This window comes from Schistocerca gregaria, chromosome 3 (genome assembly GCF_023897955.1).
Source record: "Schistocerca gregaria isolate iqSchGreg1 chromosome 3, iqSchGreg1.2, whole genome shotgun sequence".
In the NCBI taxonomy this organism is placed as follows: Eukaryota; Metazoa; Arthropoda; class Insecta; order Orthoptera; family Acrididae; genus Schistocerca; species Schistocerca gregaria.
The window spans coordinates 177453178-177476358 of NC_064922.1; the positions used below are offsets into that span (position 1 = coordinate 177453178).

Consider the following 23181-nt stretch of genomic DNA (forward strand, 5'->3'; position numbering starts at 1 on the left):
TTGACGGCACTTTGAACAGTGGACGTACATTTCAGATGTGTGACGACCCGTAGCTCTGCCCTTCATTCGATCCCTGCGAAACCCTACATTTCAGCAGGATAATGCACGACCGCATGTTGCAGGTCCTGTACGGGCCTTCCTGGATTCAGAAAATGTTCGAACGCTGCCCTGGCCAGCACATTCTCCAGATCTCTCACCAGTTGAAAACGTCTGGTCGATGGTGGCCGAGCAACTGGCTCGTCACAATACCCCAGTCACTAATCTTCAGAAACTGTGGTATCGTGTTGAAGATGCATGGGCAGCTGTACCTGTACACGCCATCCAAGCTCTGTTTGACTCAGTGCCCAGGTTTATTATGGCAATTATCACGGCCAGAGGTGGTTGTTCTGGGTACTGATTGCTCAGGATCTATGCACCCAAATTGCGTGAAAATGTAATCACATGTCAGTTCTAGTGTAATATATTTGTCCAATGAATACTCGTTTATCATCTGCATTTATTCTTGCTGTAGCAATTGAATGGCCCGTAGTGTACCTCCGAAGCAATTCGTTACGCCGACGTTCGTGCTCAAGCGCGCTTCCACAGCCAATCGCTAAACAGCATGGTGATCACTCTATGATCGCTTCGCCCCCCCCCCCCCCCCCCTCCCTGTGCTTTTCCCCCTCAACGCTTTTATTTTTCAATTTTTCTTGTGATATCGTTCATTATGCGAGAGTGAACAACAACCACCTGCCTGCAGGAAGAAAAACACCTAAGACGGCCGTGGTGAAAGTACGTAACTCAATAAGTTGCGAGTTCAACGGCTGCCTTTTTTCTCCGATCATTTTCGGTATAAACTTGGGCACATTTCTAGCCTTCGGAATCAATTGCAATATGTGTTGTTTAACATTTCTTTGGAAAATGTCTTACAACGTGTTCAACTGGCTTTGCTCGAATGATTGACACAATCATTACCTACGTGCTAGGTCGGCTGTTGGCTATGGATGTTTGCTGAAACTGCTGGCAATTGGCAGTCGGATCAGTCATGTACAGGCGTGGGAGACATCGTTCCAGAATATGATCACGGCTGCAGTTATTGCACAGTGAAAACAAGGCAGCGCCAGAAAATCCGGTTCAACAAACAAATATATTGGGCTGCAGCATAAGTTCGTAGAGTTTTCGCATAAGTTTAATACAACAGACACACATTTTAGTCATCAATGATATATTCTCCTTCGGTACTTACATCAGTGTGCCAACGCTGGGGCAACTTTTCAGTTCCGTGACTGTAGAAATCACATGGAGTCATGTTCGGAGCGGAGTTTTATCTGGAAAGGAAATTCCTTGAAAGCTGTTCGATAGAGAGCGGAGAAGGTGAAAAATTTGAGGGAGCAAGATCAAGTGACTAAGCTGGGTGCGGAATGACTTCCCAACTCAACTCCTGTGTAGTGTTTTTTGTCAGGGCAGCAGACTGCAGTAGGGCGTTACCGTGGGTTAGCATCGCTTCACGCCGTCTTCCTGGTCGTTGTTCTCGGATTGAGTCTGCAAGACGTCTCACTTTTTGACAATAATTGCCAGCAGCGTTGGTTACACCTCGGGGAAGTAATTCGTAGTACACCACCTTCGCTGTCCCACGAGATGCGTAAGTAGGGGAGTTGCTGCTCTGTTTGAGCTAAACCATTGCTTTCCTTTCTGTTTCGTACCTTAGCAGAAAGACCCCATTTCCTGTCACCAGGAACGATACAGAAAGGGAATGGTCGGTATTGTTCAGGAGCCAAGTGATCACTAGCAAACAGAGACGCACGTAACGCCACCCGCTGATTTTTGTGATTTTGGCTTAGAGCATGCGATACCCATACACCCGATTTCTGAACCTCCCTGTTGCATACAATTATCGCACGATTGTGGAATGATCGCATTTAATAATTTTTTCCAATGCACTGACTGGATATTCGTGGATTAAGGCGCTTGGACGATCTTCATCAAACCCCGAAGATCTTCCTGAACGTGGAGAGTCACTAATGCCAATATGATCCTCCTTGAAACGAGAAAATTTCTTGCCCCAGTAACTTTAATCTCACACACGGCGCAAATTTTTCCGGCTGACTCCGTTGCTGTCACCCCCTACACTGAACTCACATTGAGGAATACGTCGGAAACGTTCCGATTTCTCCACTTGGTACTCCCATTTTTTAGAGTACACTGCTCCACTCATTATCTCCAAATGACAAAATGACAACATGTAATAGTAACAGTAACAGTAAACTACAAATAAAAGATAACACTCGAGAAATAAGCACACAACAACCGGAATGCAAACATCCGAAACAGAAACGCTACGAACTGAAGTACCAGCCCAATAATAAAACCCCATACATGTGGAGACCAACACGTTTTTGTTGTTCAATAAATGATGAGATTCATACACGAAGGAAATCACTGAGAAATAACAGTGCTGTACACTGTACAAAACAGATACTGCATCGTAATGCTTCATGCGAATCTTCGACAGCAATTTTAATTGCCAATTTGAAATAAGTTTACCCTATAGCGAGCAATATACTGACCACAACAATCGTTGCATTTGATCCTATCCTGCTGCTGACTTGAACAAACTTCATCACAGTGTAAGATTAACACCCGAGGTCTAAGTACTTATAAATGATTGGAAAGAGCAGAAACACGTAGCAAGGAACTGTTGTGGAGAGCTGAACTCCCGACGTAGTAGATTCTTCATCTGCTATGGCTTCGCGGGTGGAGAGGAAACTGTAGCATTTGCGGTTGTAGCAGCTACGGCAGCGTTTAATTACTATTCTTGGATCATCCACATTCACAGAGATCTGCCATACATCACGCCAACTGGAAATTTGGTCCAAGTATTTCTGCATTGCCCTGCGATCGGCCAAAGACGATACTCCTCTGCAGACAGCAGCACAGAAATGCAGTGCTGCTAACCCTATCTAATAAATTGTTTGTATATATAAGAACGTAGGCTTCCGCGGCCGGTGTCACAGTGATTAAAATTCTTCTGGGTATTATGCCACGCCATTGCTAAAAACTATCAACAATAATAAACTAAAACCGACGTTTCGGCCGAATGCAACGGCCTTCCTCAGGCCACGACTGTTGTTGTTGTTTTTAGCAATGACGCGGCATAACAAACACCCAGAAGAATTTTAATCACTATGTTTATATATATATTCATAACAGAAGCACTCCTAATTCATTTCTGTTGCTCATTCGCTGTCCGCTATAACCTATTACGTTCTATTAACCGAGCATTTATCGAGCCTATCAGGTATCTACACTGAAATACGAAGAAACTGGTATACCTGCCTAATATCGTTAAGGGCCCTCGCGAACGCCCAGAAGTGCCGCATCACGGCATGGCATAGATTCGACTAATGTCTGAAGTAGTGGTGGAGGTAAATGACACCATAAATCCTACAGGGCTGGTAAGAGTACGAGAGGGTGGAGATCTCTTCTGAGCAGCACGTTGCATGGTATCCCAGATATGCTCAATAATGTTCATGTCTTCGGAGTTTGGGGGTCAGACGAAGCGTTTAAACTAAGAAGAGTGTTCCTAGAACCACTCTGTAGCAATTCTGGACGTGTGGGGTGTAACATTATCCTGCTGGAATCGCGCAAGTCCGTGGGAGTGCACAGTGGACGTGAATGGATGCAGATGCTCATAAGGATGTTCGCTATGTGTCATCTGTGAGAGTCATATCTAGACGTACCAGGGGTCCCATATCACTCGAACTGCACACGCCTCACACCATTACGGAGCCTTCAACAGCTTGAACAGTCCCCTGCTGACATCCAGGGTTCATGGATCATGAGATTGTCTCCATGTACACGTCCATTCGCGCAGTACAATTTAAAACGAGACTCATCCAACCAGGCAACATGCTTTCAGTCATCAACAGTCCAATGTCGTTGTTTACGGGCCCAGACGAGGCGCAAAGCTTTGTGTTGTGCAGTTATCAAGGGTATACGAGTGGGCTTTGGGCTCCGCAAGCCTGTGTCGATGATGTGTCGTTGAATGATTCGAATGCTGACACTTGTTGATGGCCCAGCACTGAAATCTGCAGCAATTTGCGGAAAGGTTGAACTTACGCCACGTTGAACGATTCTCTTCAGTCGTCGTTGGTTCCTTTCTTTCAGGATCTTTCTCCAGCCCCTGCAATGTCAGAGATTTGATGTTCTACCAGATGCCAGATATTCACGGTACACTCGTGAAATGGGAAAATACCCACTTCATTGCTGTCTCGGAGATGCTGTGTCCCATCGCCCGTGCGCCGACTATAACATCACGTCCAAACTCACTTAAATCTTGATAACCTGCCATTGTAGCAGCAGTAACCGACGTAAACACTGCGCCAGACACTTGTTGTCTTATATAGACGTTGCCGACCGAAGCGCGATATTCTGCCTGTTTACATATCTCTGTATCTGAATACGCATGGCTATACCTGTTTCTTTGGCGCTTCAGTGTATATGGAGCGATCAAACAGTTTGTTGGAATACCACACTGTCGAGACTCGGTATGGCAATCGGGCCAAATCGCCGTGACTATTGAGGCAATCATCCCAGCTATGCACCAGGTTGAAGATACCGGTTTGGCAAAACACAAGTGTGCTGGTATGTGAAGAAGTCTGTAACTGCCTGCTGAACATTCTCATCCGACACGAATCGTCGAAACCTCAAGTCTTCTTTTGAGCGACCGAAGGCGTGATAGTCGCTTGGGGATGGAGCGGAACTATGACTGGTGCTCGAATGTCTCCCACTTTCCCGTAACGTCTGAGGCTGGCCTCCCTTATCGACCGCCATAGTGTCTCGACTCGAGACCAGCACGGAAGGTGGCGCACCATTCCACAACGGTGCTTTTCGACAGACGTGCTTCTCCCAATACGTTCTTCATTCACCGATGGATGTCGTCCGGCTGTTGTGCTTCGGTAGCCAAGAAAAGAACAACAGCACGTTGATCCTGTTTGGATGCATCTGGTTACAGCTTCACCATAGTACACGTTTCCGCATTTACCGCACGCGCGACGGAGAAATAAGTGGTGCGCTAATGCCTTAGACACCCGCTTCCGAGTCGCGTTACGTTGCATACACGCTGCAGCAGAGCCCTCACACGGAAATCGTTTGATGACCCTTTACGTATTATTAAGCGACTACCCTGGAACCCGTTATCAACCGCAAGTTGCCTATCGAACTGCTTTCAGCCGTTACAGAATTTTTATTTTCAGCATTTCGCGTGTAGGTGTCACGATCTACTTATTAAGAGGTATAACCTTACGTTGAAAACTTAACACAATAATTCAAGTATTGAAGTAAAAATCTGTGTACACGTTTTGAAGCAGCGTAACCGTCGGCGAGCAAATACACGGACTTGATTGAGCAATATTTCAGAATGAGAGCACTTGCCGACTTCCAACAAACTTTTCAGATAATCGCAAATCCTTACGAAACTTTTTGTGCTTTACACCCCACTCTCCCATCCATAGAATAATGAAAAGTAAAAAAGTTGGTCGCCTAGGCATGGTACACTTTAGCGGTTGATGTGATAAACTAAGTAAAGCTTCGGCTTGAGACGTGACGTTTTAATTTATTATTTCTTCACCATTAACTCGATTCACAATACATTAAGTAGAAAGTATCCACATATAGCGTTGAATGTATCTGCCAAATCATATCATTGAAGGACACGTAGTTCAGAAGACATGACGTCATAAACGATGAATGCGTGTTAAACTTGCTTTTGCTTAGCACAAATTACTCATATTGCGCTGAAGTGACAAAAGTCGTGGGATAGCAATGTGCACATATACAGATGACGGCAGTATCGCGAACACACGGTATAAAAGGGCAGTGCTTTGGCGCAGCTGTCGTTTGTACTCAAGTGACTCGTGTGAGAAGGTTTCCGGTGTTGTGGTCGCACGACGGGAATTAGTAAGACTTTGAACGCGGGATGGTAGTCAGAGCTAGGCGAAAGAGACATTTCATTTCGGAAATAGTTAGGAAATTCAATAATCAGACATCCATAGTGTCAACAGAGTGCCGAGAAGTCGGCCGCATTAGCCGAGCGGTTCTAGGCGCTTCAGTCTGGAACCGCGCGACCGCTTCGGTCGCAGGTTCGAATCCTGCCTCGGGCATGGATGTGTGTAATGTTCGTAGGTTAGTTACGTTTAAGTAGTTCTAAGGGACAGATGACCTCAGATGTTACGTCCCATAGTGCTCGAAGCCATTTGAACCATTTGTGCCGACAACACGAAATTTCAGGCGATACCTCTCACCACGGTCTATGCAGTGGCTTAACGGCCTTCACTATCGAGAGCAGCGGCATTTGCGTAGAGTTCTCAGTGCTAACAGACACGCAACACTGCTTGAAACAACCGCGGATATCAGTGTAGGACATACGGCGAACGTGTCCATTAGGACAGTGCCGCGAAATTTGGCGTTAATGTGTTGTGGTAGCAGACGACCGACGCCAGTGCCTTTGCTAACAGAACGAGATCGCCTGCAGCTCCCTTCCTGGGCTCGCGACCATAAATGTTGGGCTCAAGACGACTGGAAAACCTTGACCTGGTTAGGTGAATCCCGATTCCAGTCGGTAAGAGCTGATGGTAGGGTTCGAGTGTGGTGCAGACAGCACCAAGCCATGGACCTAAGCTGTCAACAAGGCACAGTGGAAGCTAGTGGTGGGTCCAAAATGGTGTGGGCTGTGTTTGCATGTAATGTACTGGATCGTGTGGTCCAACTGAATCGGTCATTGACTGGTAATAGTTAAGTTGAGCTACTTGGAGAACATTTGCAGCTATTCATGGATATCATATTCCCAAACAGCTATGGAAGTTTTGTGGATGACAATGCCATGTCACCGAGATAAGTTTTTTGCAACTGGCTGGAAGAACATAATGGACAGTTGGAGCAAATGATTTGAACACCCAGATCGCCCGACACGAGTTCCAACTAGCATTGATGGGACACAATCAAGAGGTTCGAGCACAGAATCCTGCACCGGCAACACTTCCGCAATTATGGACGGCTGTAGAACTCGTGGTCTCGCGGTAGCGTTCTCGCTTCCCGATCGCGGGGTCCCGGGTTCGATCCCCGGCGGGGCAGAGTTTTTCACCTGCCTCGAGATGACTGGGTGTTATGTCGTCTTCATCATCATCATAATCATTCATCCCCACTACAGTCGGAGGAAGGCAATGGCAAACAACCTCCGCTAAAACCTTGCCTAGTATGGCAGTGCAGGTCTCCCGCATGGTGCCCTACGCTCTGTCAAGCAGTATGGGACTTTATCATCATCATGATTATCATCATCATCATAGAGGCAACATGGCTCGATATTTCTCCAGGCGCTTTCCAACGACATGCTGAGTCGACGCCACGTCGAAATGCTGTGCTACGACGGCAGGGAGGTCCTACATGATATTAGGTGTGATACCTGAGCTTCTCCTGGCTAAACTATGTTCAAAGTACTTACGGGCATTCAGCCAGGTTGAACCATCAGGACCGTGGAGGACCGGTGTATTGAACATAAACGGCACACGCGACTACAGCAGCCTAGCAAATCTGCTATTGCCGAACATTGTTTGGACACTGGTCACCCCATGTGGTATAATAATACCGAGATAGGAAGTCATTACGGCGTTTGGAGGGAATGCAGTTGAATGACTCTGATATGTTAGTAAGTTTTGATGTGGTCTCGCTCTTTACTCGTGTTCCTTTGTCTGATTCGTTGCGGTTAATTGAAGTTTGGATTGGAACTAACTAATTTGTTTCGACATGTGTTGACGTCCACGTATTTCTTATTCAATGACCAGTATTACGAGCAGACAGATGGAGTTGCGATGGGTAGCCCGTTATCTCCTGTGATTGCAAATCTGTTCATGGAAGACTTCGAGGAGCGTGCATTGGAGTCGGCGCCATTGAAACCTACCTGTTTTTTCAGATACGTTGACGATACTTTTGTTGTTTGGCCGCATGGCAGGGAGAATTTGAATGCCTTTTTAGAACATCTAAACTCGATCCACCCCAACATTCCTTTTACCATGGAGGTGGAAGAGGATGGTTACCTTCCCTTTCTTGACGTTTTGGTTAGGAGGAAGGTGGATGGATCGTTGGGACATGCAGTTTATAGGAAGCGTACTCACACTGACTTGTATCTGCAGGCGGACAGTTGTCATCATCCGGCCCAACGTGAAGGGGTACTTCGTACCCTGGTACACAGGGCACATGTCATCTCCGACGTTGAGACTTTGCCTGCTGAGCTGGCCCATCTTGAGGCTACCTTCCGCCACAATGGGTATAGTGAAAGACAGATTGAACGGGCGTTGCGATATCAACCAACTGTGCGCCAGGTGACTGATGATAATTCTCAGTTGACTCCTAAATCTATTGCCTTTTTGCCCCACATAGGAAGCACTTCAAACAAGATAGGTCGTATTTTACGGAAATACAATGTGAAATGTGTTTTCCGACCTCCATCTAAGATTAAAGCGCTTTTGGGGTCTGTTACGGATGATCTTGGTTTATGTAAGGCAGGTGTTTATCGCATTCCTTGTAGCTGTGGCATGGCATACATTGGTCAGACCATCAGGACCGTGGAGGACCGGTGTATTGAACATAAACGGCACACGCGACTACAGCAGCCTAGCAAATCTGCTATTGCCGAACATTGTTTGGACACTGGTCACCCCATGTGGTATAATAATACCGAGATATTAGCATGCACGTCCGGCTATTGGGATAGTGTGATTAAGGAGTCTGTTGAAATTAAATTGGCTAGCAACCTTGTGAATAGGGATGTAGGCTTTTGTTTAAACTCGGCCTGGAATCCTGCTCTTTCACTTGTTAAAAAACATAGGGACAGAGTTAACGTTTCCTCAACTACCAGTCCATAGTTTCTTACTATTGATAGCTCTGACTTCGTTCATCTTTGGTGGCTTTTGTTTATGTGTGTGTTATCTTTTCTGTTAGACTCGCAGAACCGAGCTCTCGTGTTTTCTGCACTTCGTCTGGTCGTTGCAGTTAAGCCTTGAAAATGGCGGAGTATGCATCCGCCGAAATATCGGCAGTTGTCGAAAATTCAACCTGGCTGAATGCCCGTAAGTACTTTGAACATGATATTAGGTGGTATCCCAAGACCTTTGTCACTTAGTGTATTTTCATCCAGTGTTTCATAATGAAAATACTTACGATTCCCGCCTGCCGATGTGGCCGAGCGGTTCTAGGCGCTTCAGTGGTGGAACCGCGCGACCACTACAGTCGCAGATTCGATTCCTGCGTCGGGCATGGATGTGTGTGACGTCCTTAGGCTAGTCAGGTTTAAGTAGTTCTAAGTTCTAGGGGACTAATGACCACAGCAGTTGAGTCCCATAGTGCTCAGAGCCATTTGAACTTACCGATTTCCAACAAACTTCAAGCATAATTTCAAATTATTTCTCGCTTACACGCCGAACGTCAAAAATTTAACACATCTGTAAGCAGACGTTTGAGGCTGTTTTACTCATGGGAGTTCCATTCTTTAAAGACTCGGGGGTTCACTCCTCCGTGAAGATCCTCTGTGTGGCTGTATCTTGTTTATTAGTTTGCAATGATTTGTACTGGCGTACGCCTTTCGAAAACGTAAGAAGGCAAAAATCTCTCCTTTCCACCTATATATGCTATCTGCCTCATTCACGCACGATGCGTCGCAACCTGTATACGACACGACTAGTTTTTCATGATTCCACGCCGATGCTGAGAGATAAGCCTGTTTTCATTACGTGTGTCATATGTTCGAAGCTGCAGCAAACTGTCATTAGCGATACTTGTCTGTAATTCTGAACATAGGTTCTGTCTTTAAAGAAGAATGATCTGTACTCCTTTTACGGCAACGCAGGACTACAGTCAGGTGACAAAAGTCATGGGGTACGTCCTAATACCGATCAGATCTCCCTCTATCCGACGTAGAGCAGGAACTCGACGTGGCGTAGACTCAACGACTCGTTGGAAGTCCCCTGCAGGAATGTTGACGCTTGCTGCTTCTGTAGTCATCCATGCCGGTGCAGGATTTTGTTCGCGAACGGACAGTTCGATTATGTCCCATAAATGTTCGATGCAACTCACGCTGGAAGATCTGGATTTCCAAACCGCTCCCTCGAAATGTCCAGGATGTTCTTCAGACCAGTCGCAATCAATTGTGGCCTGGTGACATGGCCCATTGTCAACCATAATAGAAGTCCATGAATCGCTGCGAATGGTTCCCAGAAACCGAACATAAAAATTTCGAGTCAGTGATCGGTTCAACTGAACCACAGGACCCGGTACGTTTCATATAAACACAGCCCACACCATTATGGAGCCACCGAACCCTACTATTAACTTCCTTCTTCTTGGTTGGCTCTACAGTCCTTGAAGAACCTTGGCCTTCCTCCTCTTTAACCGTTTTTCTCGCCGTGTCATCAACAGGCAATCCTTTCCGTTCCGAGGCATGTGTGTAGTATCAGCAACAACACTTTTTTCTGGGGTAGAGCTGTTAGCCTCCCGCCCGACCCCCGACTTGGAGGGCCTTGATTTTTTTAGGGTTCACTCCCCTAGCAGAGTTGGCTTCCCTACGCCCATAGAGACCCCCCCCCCCCCTACCCTACGTTGTGGGACACAGTCTGTCTGACACCTCCATCGAGACCAATCCGGCTTGGGTGACCCTGCCACGCAACTGCCGGCACAGCTCTCGATTTCGTCAGAGAGCACAAACCCTCCCACCTGGCACTGAAGGTGCCTACGATAGGGTGGTGCCCCTGGGAGGGACTATCAACTCTTACCAGCTAAAGTCTGTGCTCATCTGACCAGGCCAAGGTTTTCCAGTCCTCTAGGATCCAACCTACATGATCACGAGCTCAGAAGAGGCGCTCGCCTGCTTCCATAGCTCATTGACGCCAAATTCTCCCCCCTCCCCCCTCACTGTCCTAACGGATACGTTCGTCCTACGTCTCACACTGATGTCACACAGTGTTGCTTGTCTGTCAGCTCTGACAACAGTACGCAGACACCACTGTTCTCGGTTGGTAAGTGAAGGCCGTCAGCTACTGCGTTGTTCGTGGTGAGAGGAAATACCTGAAATTTGGTATTCTCGGCACACTCTTGACACTGTGGCTCTCGGAGTATTGAATTCTCTAACGATTTCAGAAACTGAATGTTCCATGCATCTAGCTCAACTACCATTCCGCGTTCAAAGTTCGTTAATTACCGTCGTGCGGCCATAATTACATAGGAAACATTTTCGCATGGGTCACCTGAGTACAAATGACAGTACGCGAAATTACCGCCATCTTCATATGTGAATATCCCTGTCCCAGGACACTAATCATCTCCGTGTAATCGCTCCGCACGGTACTCCCAATGAATGTGAGGTGGGAAAGAGGCAAATTCCGCGGCGTGTTCAACGTAAAATTTAAGAGGAATTCCAAAGCTTTGGTTTCGTTGAGACGCTTTATTTCAGCATCTGTCGCGGATATGCGGCGATCAAAAACCGGCTTGCTTGAATGCAAATTAAAACTCGGAAATTAATGATTCGGATTTTTTTGTCTGATTCAATTTTTAACACTTTTAAACAGAAAATGGCGTGTCGGCGGCGAGGTCCTTACTTCGGGGTCGAAGCACGGAATTTGCAGTGTATGAAGCCAAGTTTTCATCTTAACCTACGAAAAGACGTCACCACTTCCCCAAGTCTAAATTGGTTCGCTGTCTTAAGACTCTCGCTTGAACCTTTCGATTAACTCTCCCATTTCTGCGCGGAAGAGTTCGTCTCCAGTGCGTGCGTTAAAGTCACTAGTGTTTTACGTGGCGCCGTGTGAGCACCTTGTAAACTGGCCGGCGATGCTCGTCTACGGTAGTACGGAACCGCGATTCATCCACTCGTCAGAAATCTATGCGTCCCGGTCACAGCACCGGTCCAAACACAGCCGTTTGTGTTGCGGTGTTAACGACAATTGTACTTATTCAGCTTTATTAACCCTAGAACACTAAAAAAAAGTTACATTGTTGCTAACCCGTCATAATTTTTAGTACTTCATATATTATTCAAAGGAAGTCATAGCTTATAGTTTATTCACTAGTTCATTACAATTATAAGGTCTCCAGTGGTATGTCACACACAAAATAAGTGCAAAACGTCCAGTTTTACACCCTATACTGAATACCAGATTGGCGGGAGCCGCAAATTGGCACAAATTCCAATCGCAAATTATACAAGGGTTTACTAGTCGAGCGTTAAACTGATATTCAGCGGCAAACAAAGTTTCTGTCGTCCAAGAAGCCGAAAGCAGACGAATGAATGAATGTTTCAAAACATCGAGAAAAGGGTTTCGTATTTCGCAATTATTTATTTGTTTCCTATTTCGTTGTTATTTGTTTCCTATTTCGTTGTTATTTGTTTGTTTCCTATTTCGTTGTTATTTGTTTGTTTCCTATTTCGTTGTTATTTGTTTGTTTCCTATTTCGTTGTTATTTGTTTGTTTCCTATTTCGTTGTTATTTGTTTGTTTCCTATTTCGTTGTTATTTGTTTGTTTCCTATTTCGTTGTTATTTGTTTGTTTCCTATTTCGTTGTTATTTGTTTGTTTCCTATTTCGTTGTTATTTGTTTGTTTCCTATTTCGTTGTTATTTGTTTGTTTCCTATTTCGTTGTTATTTATTTGTTTCTTTTTTGTAAAGATACTGAACTGCTATTTGTACGATTTGTCCCACATACTGGATTTAAGTCATCTTGACGGCTGAACTGCACTTACTTTCTGAAGGGACTTATGTCTCCGGCCTGTGTGTCTAGTAGCAAAGTTTTCGAGTTTTAAGGAAGCTAGAGCCACGTGAGAAAACACTTGCGCCTCGGGGATGCAGTTGGGTAGTTCATAGCGGAGAAGAAGAGCAGTGATACTTGGGGCTGGCAATGCCGTTCGCAGTGTGGTTGCACTCGGAGTGCCACCTCGTGGGTCATAAAACAAGTACGCTACCCCGTCAAATGTGATTCGCTTTCGGAGACTATGCTAAGGTGGACGAGGAAAGCGTATATATAATTTTGTGTTTGTGTGTGTCATCAGCTTTCTGACTGGTATGAAGCTGCCCACCACGAATTACTTTCCAGTGCCAACTCCTTTGTCTGAGAGTAGCTCTTGCAACCTACATCGTCAATCATTTGCTGGATGTATTCCAGTCTCTGTCTTCGTCTATAGTTTTTGCCCTACAGTGTAACTACATAGCAACGAAGTGATGTAGCCTGTATAGCCTGTAAAGGCTTACCCACCTTGCTTCGCTTCCTCGCGCCACCTCGCGTCCTCTCTCTCTCTCTCTCTCTCTCTGTGTGTGTGTGTGTGTGTGTGTGTGTGTGAGTGAGAGAAGGGTGGGGGGAAATTGGGCAAGGAACGAGGAAGGTAGTCGGTGTTCTGATGTCCTCTAATCTGCACCCAGAAAAGGCACTGGGCACAGAAGTAGAGGGGCCTTTCCCCTTGCGAAAGACAGGAGGCCATGTGTCCGGATCTCCAACCCCTTGGGTACGTACAGCGCCTAGCAAAGCACCAGTTACATTGCTGTTTTCTCTGTGTTTTTTACTCACTACCTCGTCTCACCCCTCTGTCGGGATTGTTTTAGATTCATTGATTTTCAAATTAACTGTGATTTGATCAGTTTACAATTGCCGATGGAGGACCGCAGAACTAAACCTTGTTTACATACAGATGGTCCGACAATACTTCACAGTACACGATAGACGCACGTGCCTCAGCATTTTACAGTCACGTTATAGTCGTAGTGCTTTACTACATTTGCGTATTCTCACAGTCTGCTGAAATGGATAGTCACCACACAAATATACCTCAGTACGGTCAGATGGCAAAGTATTGATAAATGTCATAGTTTACATATATCGAGAAGAAAAAACGAAAGGTCTCCTATGTTTTTAAAAATGCAAAAATAGGATATTTCTGGTCGAGAGGGAGGACATTGTAGCATGGCATGCACGTTTTCTTACAACAATGAGAAAAATCCAGGAAGGTACGAAAAAAACTAAAACTTTGATCTGAATCCCAGCGTCAGTTATTAGATCGTAAAACAAGTTTTATTTTAACATCGTATGCTTCTGTCTGGAAGAATTTATTGATAGCAGCTGTATATTCCGTTAGCTTCAGTTTCCACACAGTAATACAAGTTTTATTTTATTTTACTTTATTTTCATTACCTACGGTTTCCCGAAGAGTGTATTAAAAAAACACGCACAGCTGCATTGGTAGAGTGTAAAACAAGCACTAATTTCCTGTTGTTCGTATCGACTGTGTTAACACAACGTATGTTTGTTCTGTGTGCTGCACGTGTACCAGGTACAGTTCAGGAACTCTTTTACATTTTGACTGAGCGCAGTTACATGGCTCGTGCGGCATTCGAAACAGCCAGTAACAGTACAAGTCAACAGTTCGCCGTGCGCTAATCTAAAATGGAAGTTGTAAAGTGAAAAGGCTGTACATAAATGAGAGAATAAATTCAGTAATATAGGTAACATAGTGAACAAAATAACGTAGGTAAGATAGTGAAAATAATAATATGAGACAACGTTATTTCCTTAAACCAGGCACCATGGACTTGAGAAACATACAGTCAGCGTTGTGAACTGATGACTCCCGGCGTCTTTTCATTAAGTTTGCCTTTGCTTTCCAGCTCCGTTCTGCGTCGTCAGCATACGGAAAATAGGAACTCGGGGCAGCTCCGCACTCCGAATAACAGGCGTTATCAGCCGTGTAACTACCAACCTCGTCACGGAGGATCTCCAATATACCGGGTGATCAAAAAGTCAGCATAAATTTGAAAACTTTATAAACCACGGAATAATGCAGATAGAGAGGTAAAAATTGATACACATGCTTGGAATGACATGGGGTTTTATTAGAACCAAAGAAAACAAAGTTCACAAAATGTCCAACAGATGGTGCTGGACAGCAAAATGTCAGTGACTGTCCATGACAATCTTGTCTAAAAGGAGCTGTAATGAGAGAGAATCATGCTGCTGCCAGCCCGCCTTGTATGAGGTGATTAAAATTACAATAAAGGAAAAAGAGAGAATCAGATGCGCCAGCAGTCGCAGCATGTTATTACCTGAAAATGCGCTTTTAGTGAAGCTGTATTATCAGAATGGGGAATGTGCTAGTTCAGCGTTACGATCCTATCGCCATAGGAAGGGTAGTCGAACGAGTAAAGGTCCGTTGACAAATGCAGCAGTGGCGAGAATGATTTCGAAGTTCGAAGCCACGGGTTGTTTAGACGATAGACCCCGTAGTGGCCGACCGAGCACAAGGCGTAATGCTGCTGAGACAGTTAAGGAAGAAATGGAGACTGTAGCGGGTTCGTCTATGCACGGGGAAGTCAGCGCTCGTGCAGTCGCAAGTCGCACCGGCATTCCATACACTACTGTTTGGTTGGCACTGAGGCGTACCCTCCGATGCTATCCGTACAAAATCCATCGGCATCGTGAACTGTTACCTGGCGATATAGTGAAGCGGAGGGCATTTGCGATGTGGGCGTTTCAAAAAACGGCGGGAGATAACGATTGGTTCAGCAACGTGTTGTGGACCGACGAAACTCATTTCACGCTCCGATGGTCTGTCAACGCCCACAACTGCAGAATTTGGGCTACCGAAAATCTTAGAACTGTCGTGGAAACTCCATTGCACGAGACACATGTTTTACAGTGCTGTTCACATTATTCCTCTACTACAGCTGTTGTTGAGGGATGGTGGTGGACATATTGAGCATTTCCTGTAAAGAACATCATATTTGCTTTGTCTTACTTTGTTATGCTGATTATTGCTATTCTGATCAGATGAAGCGCCATCTGTCGGACATTTTTTGAACTTTTGTATTTTTTTGGTTCTAATAAAACCCCATGTCATTCCAAGCATGTGTGTCAATTAGTAACTCTCTATCTACATTATTCCGTGATTGATTCAGTTTTCAAATTTATACTGACTTTTTGATCACCCGGTATCTCACGTATTTTCTCGAGAATGGAAAGAGATATCACTCTCCTTCGCTCTCCAATTTCGATACATTAGCTACATTTCATGCGCACCAACTTGTTTCCTAACAGCCCGTCCAACGGAATTTTTTCAAAATATGCGCAGGTGGTGTACTTTACTTCGACGTATCACAATAACTGTGGGACATATCGAAAATAAAATACGTTCGTTCTCAAACTGGAACGTGTGGCTGTAAGACGTGGAAAAATATTTTGTTACCAGTTAGTTTCCTCAAAATAGAATGAGAGAGAGACTACGTAGCAGAAAACAAGGGCAAATCCCAGAACTGTGGTTTTTATTTGTTTATTTTTTTTCGCGAAAACTAAAAGCTTTACCGAGAAACTAACTACAGAGACGGATGCAGCTTTGTTTCATCTACATAAACCAGACTTGAAATTTCACACCCTGTGCATCGTGCGATACATGTTGATTGGAGCGGTCAGCACTTCAGTGGATACCCACGGGGTGGGGAAGCTTGAAACACGTCGCAAGGCCCAAAGGCCCGTCTGTTTACTTCTATGTTCTGTGAGAAAAGGTCGAGGAAGGGTTCACTAAACCTCCCGTCCCAACTCCGCGACTTTTCCGGCAGGTAGAAGGGCCGAGAGCCTCCACTCCCCTCTTCTCTCCTCCCCCCCCCCCCCCCCATCCTACGACCTTTGACTAGCAAAATTACGCGATTCAAGCCCAATTCTATTGCACTTCACAACCTTGCAATCCTACAAATCTAGCAATATGGTTTTGTGCAAAAGAGAAACTAAAAAAAGCAAGTACGTTCGCGCAAAAAAATAAAAAATAAAGAAATTTAGTAAATCCACTAAGACAAAACAGAAAAAAAGCAACAATGATACACCACGAAGGAATTAACTGAATGGAATGGAAATTGGTAGATGCGGCGTAGATGAATATACAAACAAATGATTACAGTTTCAGAAAAACTGGATGATTTATTCAAGAGAGAGAGCTGCACAATTTGAACAAGTTAATAAGAAGTTGGCCCACTTCTGGCTCTTACGCAAGCAGTTATTCAGCTTGATGCTGATTGATAGAGTTCTCGGATGCCCTCCCGAGGGATATCGCGCCAAATTTTGCCCAACTGGTGTGCGTTATATTGTCAAAATCACGAGCTGGTTGGTGGGTCCTGACCATAATGCTCAAAAAGTTCTCAATTGGGTAGAGATCCAGTGGCCTTGCTGGCCACATTAGTTTGGCAAGCACAAAGACAAACAGTACAATTATTTGATCAAGGGCAAGAAAACAGTGTGCAGAATATTGTCAACGTACCACTGTGCTGTAACGGTGTCACGGATGACAACCAAATGGGTCCTGCGATGAAAGGAATAAGCACCTCAGACCATTATTCCTGGTTGTTACACTGTGTGGCAGCCAACTGTCAGGCTGGTACCTCACTGCAGTGGACGTCGCCAGACACATCTTTGCTGGTCATTGAAGTGCAAATTGAAGTGGGACTCATCACTGAAGCAAATTTTACTCCAGTCAATGAGATTCCAGGCTGAAGGCATATGATTAATACCTGCACCCGTATAATTGTGTCGATAGCTGATTTTAACAGTGTTCCCGAGGGTGTTTATTGCTAATTTAGTTTAACAGTGACACTCATTCGGTGGCTCCAAGACCGGTGTTACACAGTAGAGTGCAGACTTGAACGAGAATGTCAGAAGTGTGAATTAAGGTCAAAACTGATCTCCAGTCAGCGATGTTCATGCAGTTGGCCTTTATTGGTGTTGCCAAGGGTGTGTCCTGCTAAATTTAATAAATGCTGAACCTCATTCATATGATAAGCCAAATTTACGTTGACAACATACCAAATTTGTGACTTGTCTTTCCTAAATCTTTGCATGCAAGTTGAACGATTCGTAGAGCAGAGAAATGTGCAGGTACTTCAGCTTCAGAATTCAATCAGCACTACATGTGTTATTCTGACCTCACTACTGATGCAACATTAATACAAAGAAATTTTAAGAAAGGACATACGAGCAAAATGTTGAGAATTGAGATAACCCATCTTACACTATCAACAGGCATATTCAGCCTTGAGCTGTATTGAAACACCAGACCAGTCTTTTATTGGTCCATATATTTAGGTAATAAAACATTTAACAGGTGATCTTAATTACTGCATTTTGGTATCCACTAATTTGAGTTTTCTGTTTGTATATTGTTCTAAATAGTGTGCAACATTGTGATCTTTTTAGCTTTACTTTGGTAATTTGCTGATAACTATGTTCCTTTAGATATGCAAGTTGCATGATGTTATTGATTATGAAGAAGATAGATCAGTTCATAAAATTTTAATATTTTGGCAAAAGAAGAGAAATATTTTCCTATATGGCTGTCTAAAAATGTGATACTTTAACAATTATGATTGTATATGCTGAATTGGAATAGTAGCAACTGCTTCTCTTAACAGTATTTGACATGTGTCCAGTGATAAATTGAAATCAGGAGTGTCAATGTCGGACAGCCATCAATATCAAAGGAAGAATTAGTATTGTCTCTGAAGGAACATTTGCTTAAAAATATTGTTGTATCAAGATTGTGTAAAATGGCTGGTCAGTACTTATTTCACGACATAAATACTGTATCTAGGTGCTCTCTTAACCTAGGACTCTGAGTGCCCTTCCCCCCCCCCCCCCCCCCCCCCTCTCTCTCTCTCTCTCTCTCTCTCTCTCTCTCTCTCTCTCTCTCTCTCTCAATAATTTACTCATTTTCAGCCACACTGGGCGATCTTCCTGATTACCAGTTTCGCTAATCAATGTTAACACCTTCACATCTCAACGAACAGGTTACTGCACATTCCTTAAAACCAGAGGGTAAAAGAGAAAGAGTACCTTCACTACTAAGAGGGTTGCTCAGAAAGTAATGCACCACATTTTTTTTCTCAGACCAAAACAATGCTATGAATGTGAAATGATACGTATGGAATATTTGAAGTCACCTGAGTGAGCGCCCCAAGTTTCCATCTCTTCCGACAGAAATTGTAGCTGCAAGACTGTTTCAAAATTACGCCTGTAGGTGACATACATTACAAGCAATGTGCCGTCATTGAATTTCTCAGTGCAGAGAAAGAAACGATGAGGAATATTCGCAAATCCTTGTGCAAAGTCTATGGAGCATCTGCTGTCGACAGAAGTACAGTTACTTGCCGGGCATGGAGGGTGAGATCATCAGAAGGCGATTCGGTGGAGCTCCACGTTTTGCAGCAGTCGGGGAGACCATCCACTGCTGTCACAGCCGACATGTTGCAGCGAGCTGATGTCATTTGCAAGTTCAGATGCATTTTGACTTGGCAGTTGGCACTGTATCTGTCAATCAGCAAAACAAGTTTGGATGCAATTATCCACACTCTTGAATATTCAAAATTCTGTGCAAGATAGGTCCCACGGTGTCTAACAGTGGATCACAAATAGCACAAAAAAGCATTTGTCGTGACTTGTTGCAATATTTTGAAGCTGAGGGGAGGCCTTAATATCCAGGATTGTGACAGGTGATGAAACCCAGGTACACCATTTTGAGCCCAAAAGTAAACAACAATTGATGGAATGGTGCCATTCCCAATCACCACAGAAGAAAAAATTCACAGCAACTGCTTCTGCTGGTAAGGTCATGATCACCATCTTGTGGGACTGTAAAGGTGTGATTCTCATTGATGTGATGCCAAGGAATGGTTCTATTAATTCAGAAGCATACACAACACATTAACAAAACTTAAGATGCACTTCCAGTAACTTCAGCATCACGGCAACCCAGGAGATGTTTTGCTGCAAAATGATAACACTCGGCCCCCACAAGTCTGAGGACTGCTGAACACATCACAAAAAAAGTGTTGGACAGTGTTACCCCATCCACCCTACAGCCCTGATCTAGCGGCCTTGGACTTCCACTTGTTTGGGCCATTATGGAATGCCATTAATGGAAGACATTTTGAGAAAGAAGAGGAGATAATCAACATAGTGAATCACAGGCCCTGTCACCAGGACAAGGATTGGTGCAGACAGACAATAAACACCCTTGTTTCAAGCTGGAGGAAGGCCATAGAACGGGATGGAGATTACATGGAAAAATAGGGTTTGTAGATAAAACACCATTCTTCCATGAGTGCAATTCTCATTATGTTCAATAAAGAATTGTCAAAGAAAAAAGATGCAGTGCATTACTTACTGGGCAGCCCTCATATTTAAAGAAATATGCAATAACCTGTCACTCCAGATCTGAAGATGGTAATATTGATTACCAGAACTGATTACTGAGAATAAAGGTTATAATTAGTTTTCTTGGCAAAGAAGTTTAGCTCCTCTAATTTCTTTCCCAACTTCACCAACCTATTCATGAAGAAAGGGAAAAAAGTTCCAAAAGTTAGGTTTTTCCTAGTTTTGAATGTGTCCATCTGAAGTTTTCAACTTCATCTTCTGAAGTTAACTATTTACCAGCCATCCTTTAAAGCTATTTTGTTAAGAATTAACACAATCTTTGTCATGTAAGATGTTAACAGTATTATGAGATATGTCTTAATTTATTAAACAACAATGCAAATTCATAAACTGTTTTGTCAACTATGTGCACGGTGTTAGACATACAGATAATTAAAAATGGAAACACTTTTGATTATCTAATACACTGCATGTTGAGAAAGTGGTCAGTTACAAGCATGATAATCAATTAACACTTCTTTTTCTAATTTTCATTGCATAATGTAAATATGTATATAACACATTAATTTGTTATGTGGTTATGTGTTTGTGTTTAATTTTATGCAGGGATTAAGTACACAACTTCAAAAGCATATTACATTTGGAAAAACTGCAGTCATACACCAAAATAACCTTAAAGCACTTCAGCACGAATTGGAAATTCTGTTTTGAAATTTTCACAAACTCTCGACATCTCTGTAGAAATAAAAGTCTTGCTCAACTTGCTGTTGAGGAGGATGTTAATAACTTCAGCCCTGCTCTGATGAACTCAATTGGTTTTGTGTGGCTGTTGGATGGGCTGTAAGTCATTGCATATCCTTAGTACATCAGTTATCATGTTTAGTCCTTCCCATGATTCCTCACTGTCACACAGACACAGTTGCTGCACAGTATTGAGCTGTTCATCGGTGTATATTTCATCATCACTACAGCTATGTAATTCCCATGGGTGGCTATATCATTTTAGCTGAATTAAAGTTGCATTTCTATGGGTTCAGTTCCTCATCTGTGCTGTCCTATCAGTTCATGGTATTTATGTACACTGTCTGAGCAAACATACCTGGACACCACTGTGTGATGTGAAATTGACACTAATGTAACAAGAGGCAGATCCACCAGTATAAAAGAAGCTGAGGAATATTGTGTTGTCAGTTGAGAAAGAGTGACAGCAGAATGGGTGATCCAAGAGAGCTCAGTGACTTAAAATGTGGAATAGTCATTGGATGTCACCTGAGTATAAGAAGTCCATCAGGGACATTTTAATCTTCCTGAAGCCGCCAATGTTAGTCATGTGACTAGGGCCTCCCATCAGGCAGACTGTTTGCCGGGTGCAAGTTTTTCAATTTGAGGCTATTTCGGCGACTTGGGCATCGATGGGGATGAAATGATGATGATTTGGACAACACAAGACCCAGTCCCCGAGTGGAGAAAATCTCCGACCCGGCTGGGAATCGAACCCGGGCCCTTAGGACTGACATTCTGTTGTGCTGACCGCTCAGCTACTGGGGGTGGACGTCAAGCACTGCATAGGGTGGTTATAAAAAATTGCATTACATCAGCAGAGTTAATTGTGCAGGAGTTCTAAAGTGTTGTTAGCAGTCCAGGAAGCATTGTGATGATGCATACAGACTTAAAAATAATGGGATATATTGGTCAAGCAGATACTCTTTAGCCACTTGTTTCTGCAGTGAAAGCTAAGTGATAATTTTGGTGGTGTAAAGAGTGATGCCACAGGACAGGGGATGACTGGAAGCCAATGATATTTGATGAATCATGCTATACCTGGTGATAGTGTAATGAAATGCTTTGGGTTTGACAAATGTATGGAGAACATTATCTGCCATCATCTGTAGTGCCAACATCGAAACACAAAGGAGGGATTTTACAGCACAAGGGTGGTTGTTGTGGATACGGTGTAGTCCCATTTTTGTGCTTAAGATGATGGTAAGTGCGGAAGGATATGGATATGTTTACACCATTGTATACTGTGTGAAGTAAAGGAACAGTCTTGAGATGATGACTTTGTATCAGAAAAATGAACCTTGCCGTAAACTAGCACACATGAGGCAATGGTTTGTGGACAATAACATTCCTGAAATGGACTGGCTTGCCCAGAATCCCAACCTGAACCCAGTGCAACACCTTTAGGATGAGTTTGAATGTGAAGTTTGCTCCAGACCCCAGTGTCCAAAATCACTACCTTTCCTGGTTTTGGCTTTTGAGGAATAATGGGCTGTCATTCCTCCAATCATTCAGACACCTCACTGAAATTGTGCCCAGCAGTGCTCATACTGCCATAAAGGTGAAGTGTGGGTGCACCTCATATTAAGGCCATTGTTAAGTATGCAGATACTTTTGATTGTATAGTGTAGATAAGCTCACTATATTTTCTCTACATGGAAGTCTGTAGGAAATCATTTGCCTTTGTATGAACATGCACACATTCAGTATAGGTGAACCCAAACACACATGTTTCTGACGTTACAGTTCTGCTGTTATTGAGTCACTTGCTAACTTCTGCGGTTATAAGAAAGCAAAGGACATGAAAGTTCAGAAAGAAAAGATAAGTTCAACAATCTAACACAAGCTGAAATGTGTAATAAAGGCATAAAGTAATACATTGTTGACCCAATCAACAATGTATTTTAGACTGTTTATACAGTGACAGTCACAATATTGTTGTTGGTCCTAATAAAGTGGTGTGCAAGTGCCCAAATGTTTGGATGATAGGATGAATGCCAGCTGCAGGTGGGGACCCAGTGTATAGGAGATAACTGCAGGGTATGAAATCAGAAATGCCAAGTCTACTATTGAAATTAAATTGTGGCGTGGTTTATTGTCTATTCTAAGGGATACAGAATGAAGTCTGCAATCTTGCATACAAGGTGGGGGGGCTTCATTCCCAAAGAGGAGTGGGAGAAAGGTCCGAACAGTCTGCGATCT

The 23181-nt window shown here is 43.8% G+C and overlaps 1 protein-coding gene across 2 annotated transcripts in view; it reads left to right on the forward strand.

Moving 5' to 3' along the window:
• Positions 1 to 23181, forward strand: part of LOC126356097 (lysophosphatidylcholine acyltransferase) — a 607194-nt gene that overhangs the window by 540081 nt on the left and 43932 nt on the right. The gene's annotated exons all lie outside the window — the stretch shown is intronic.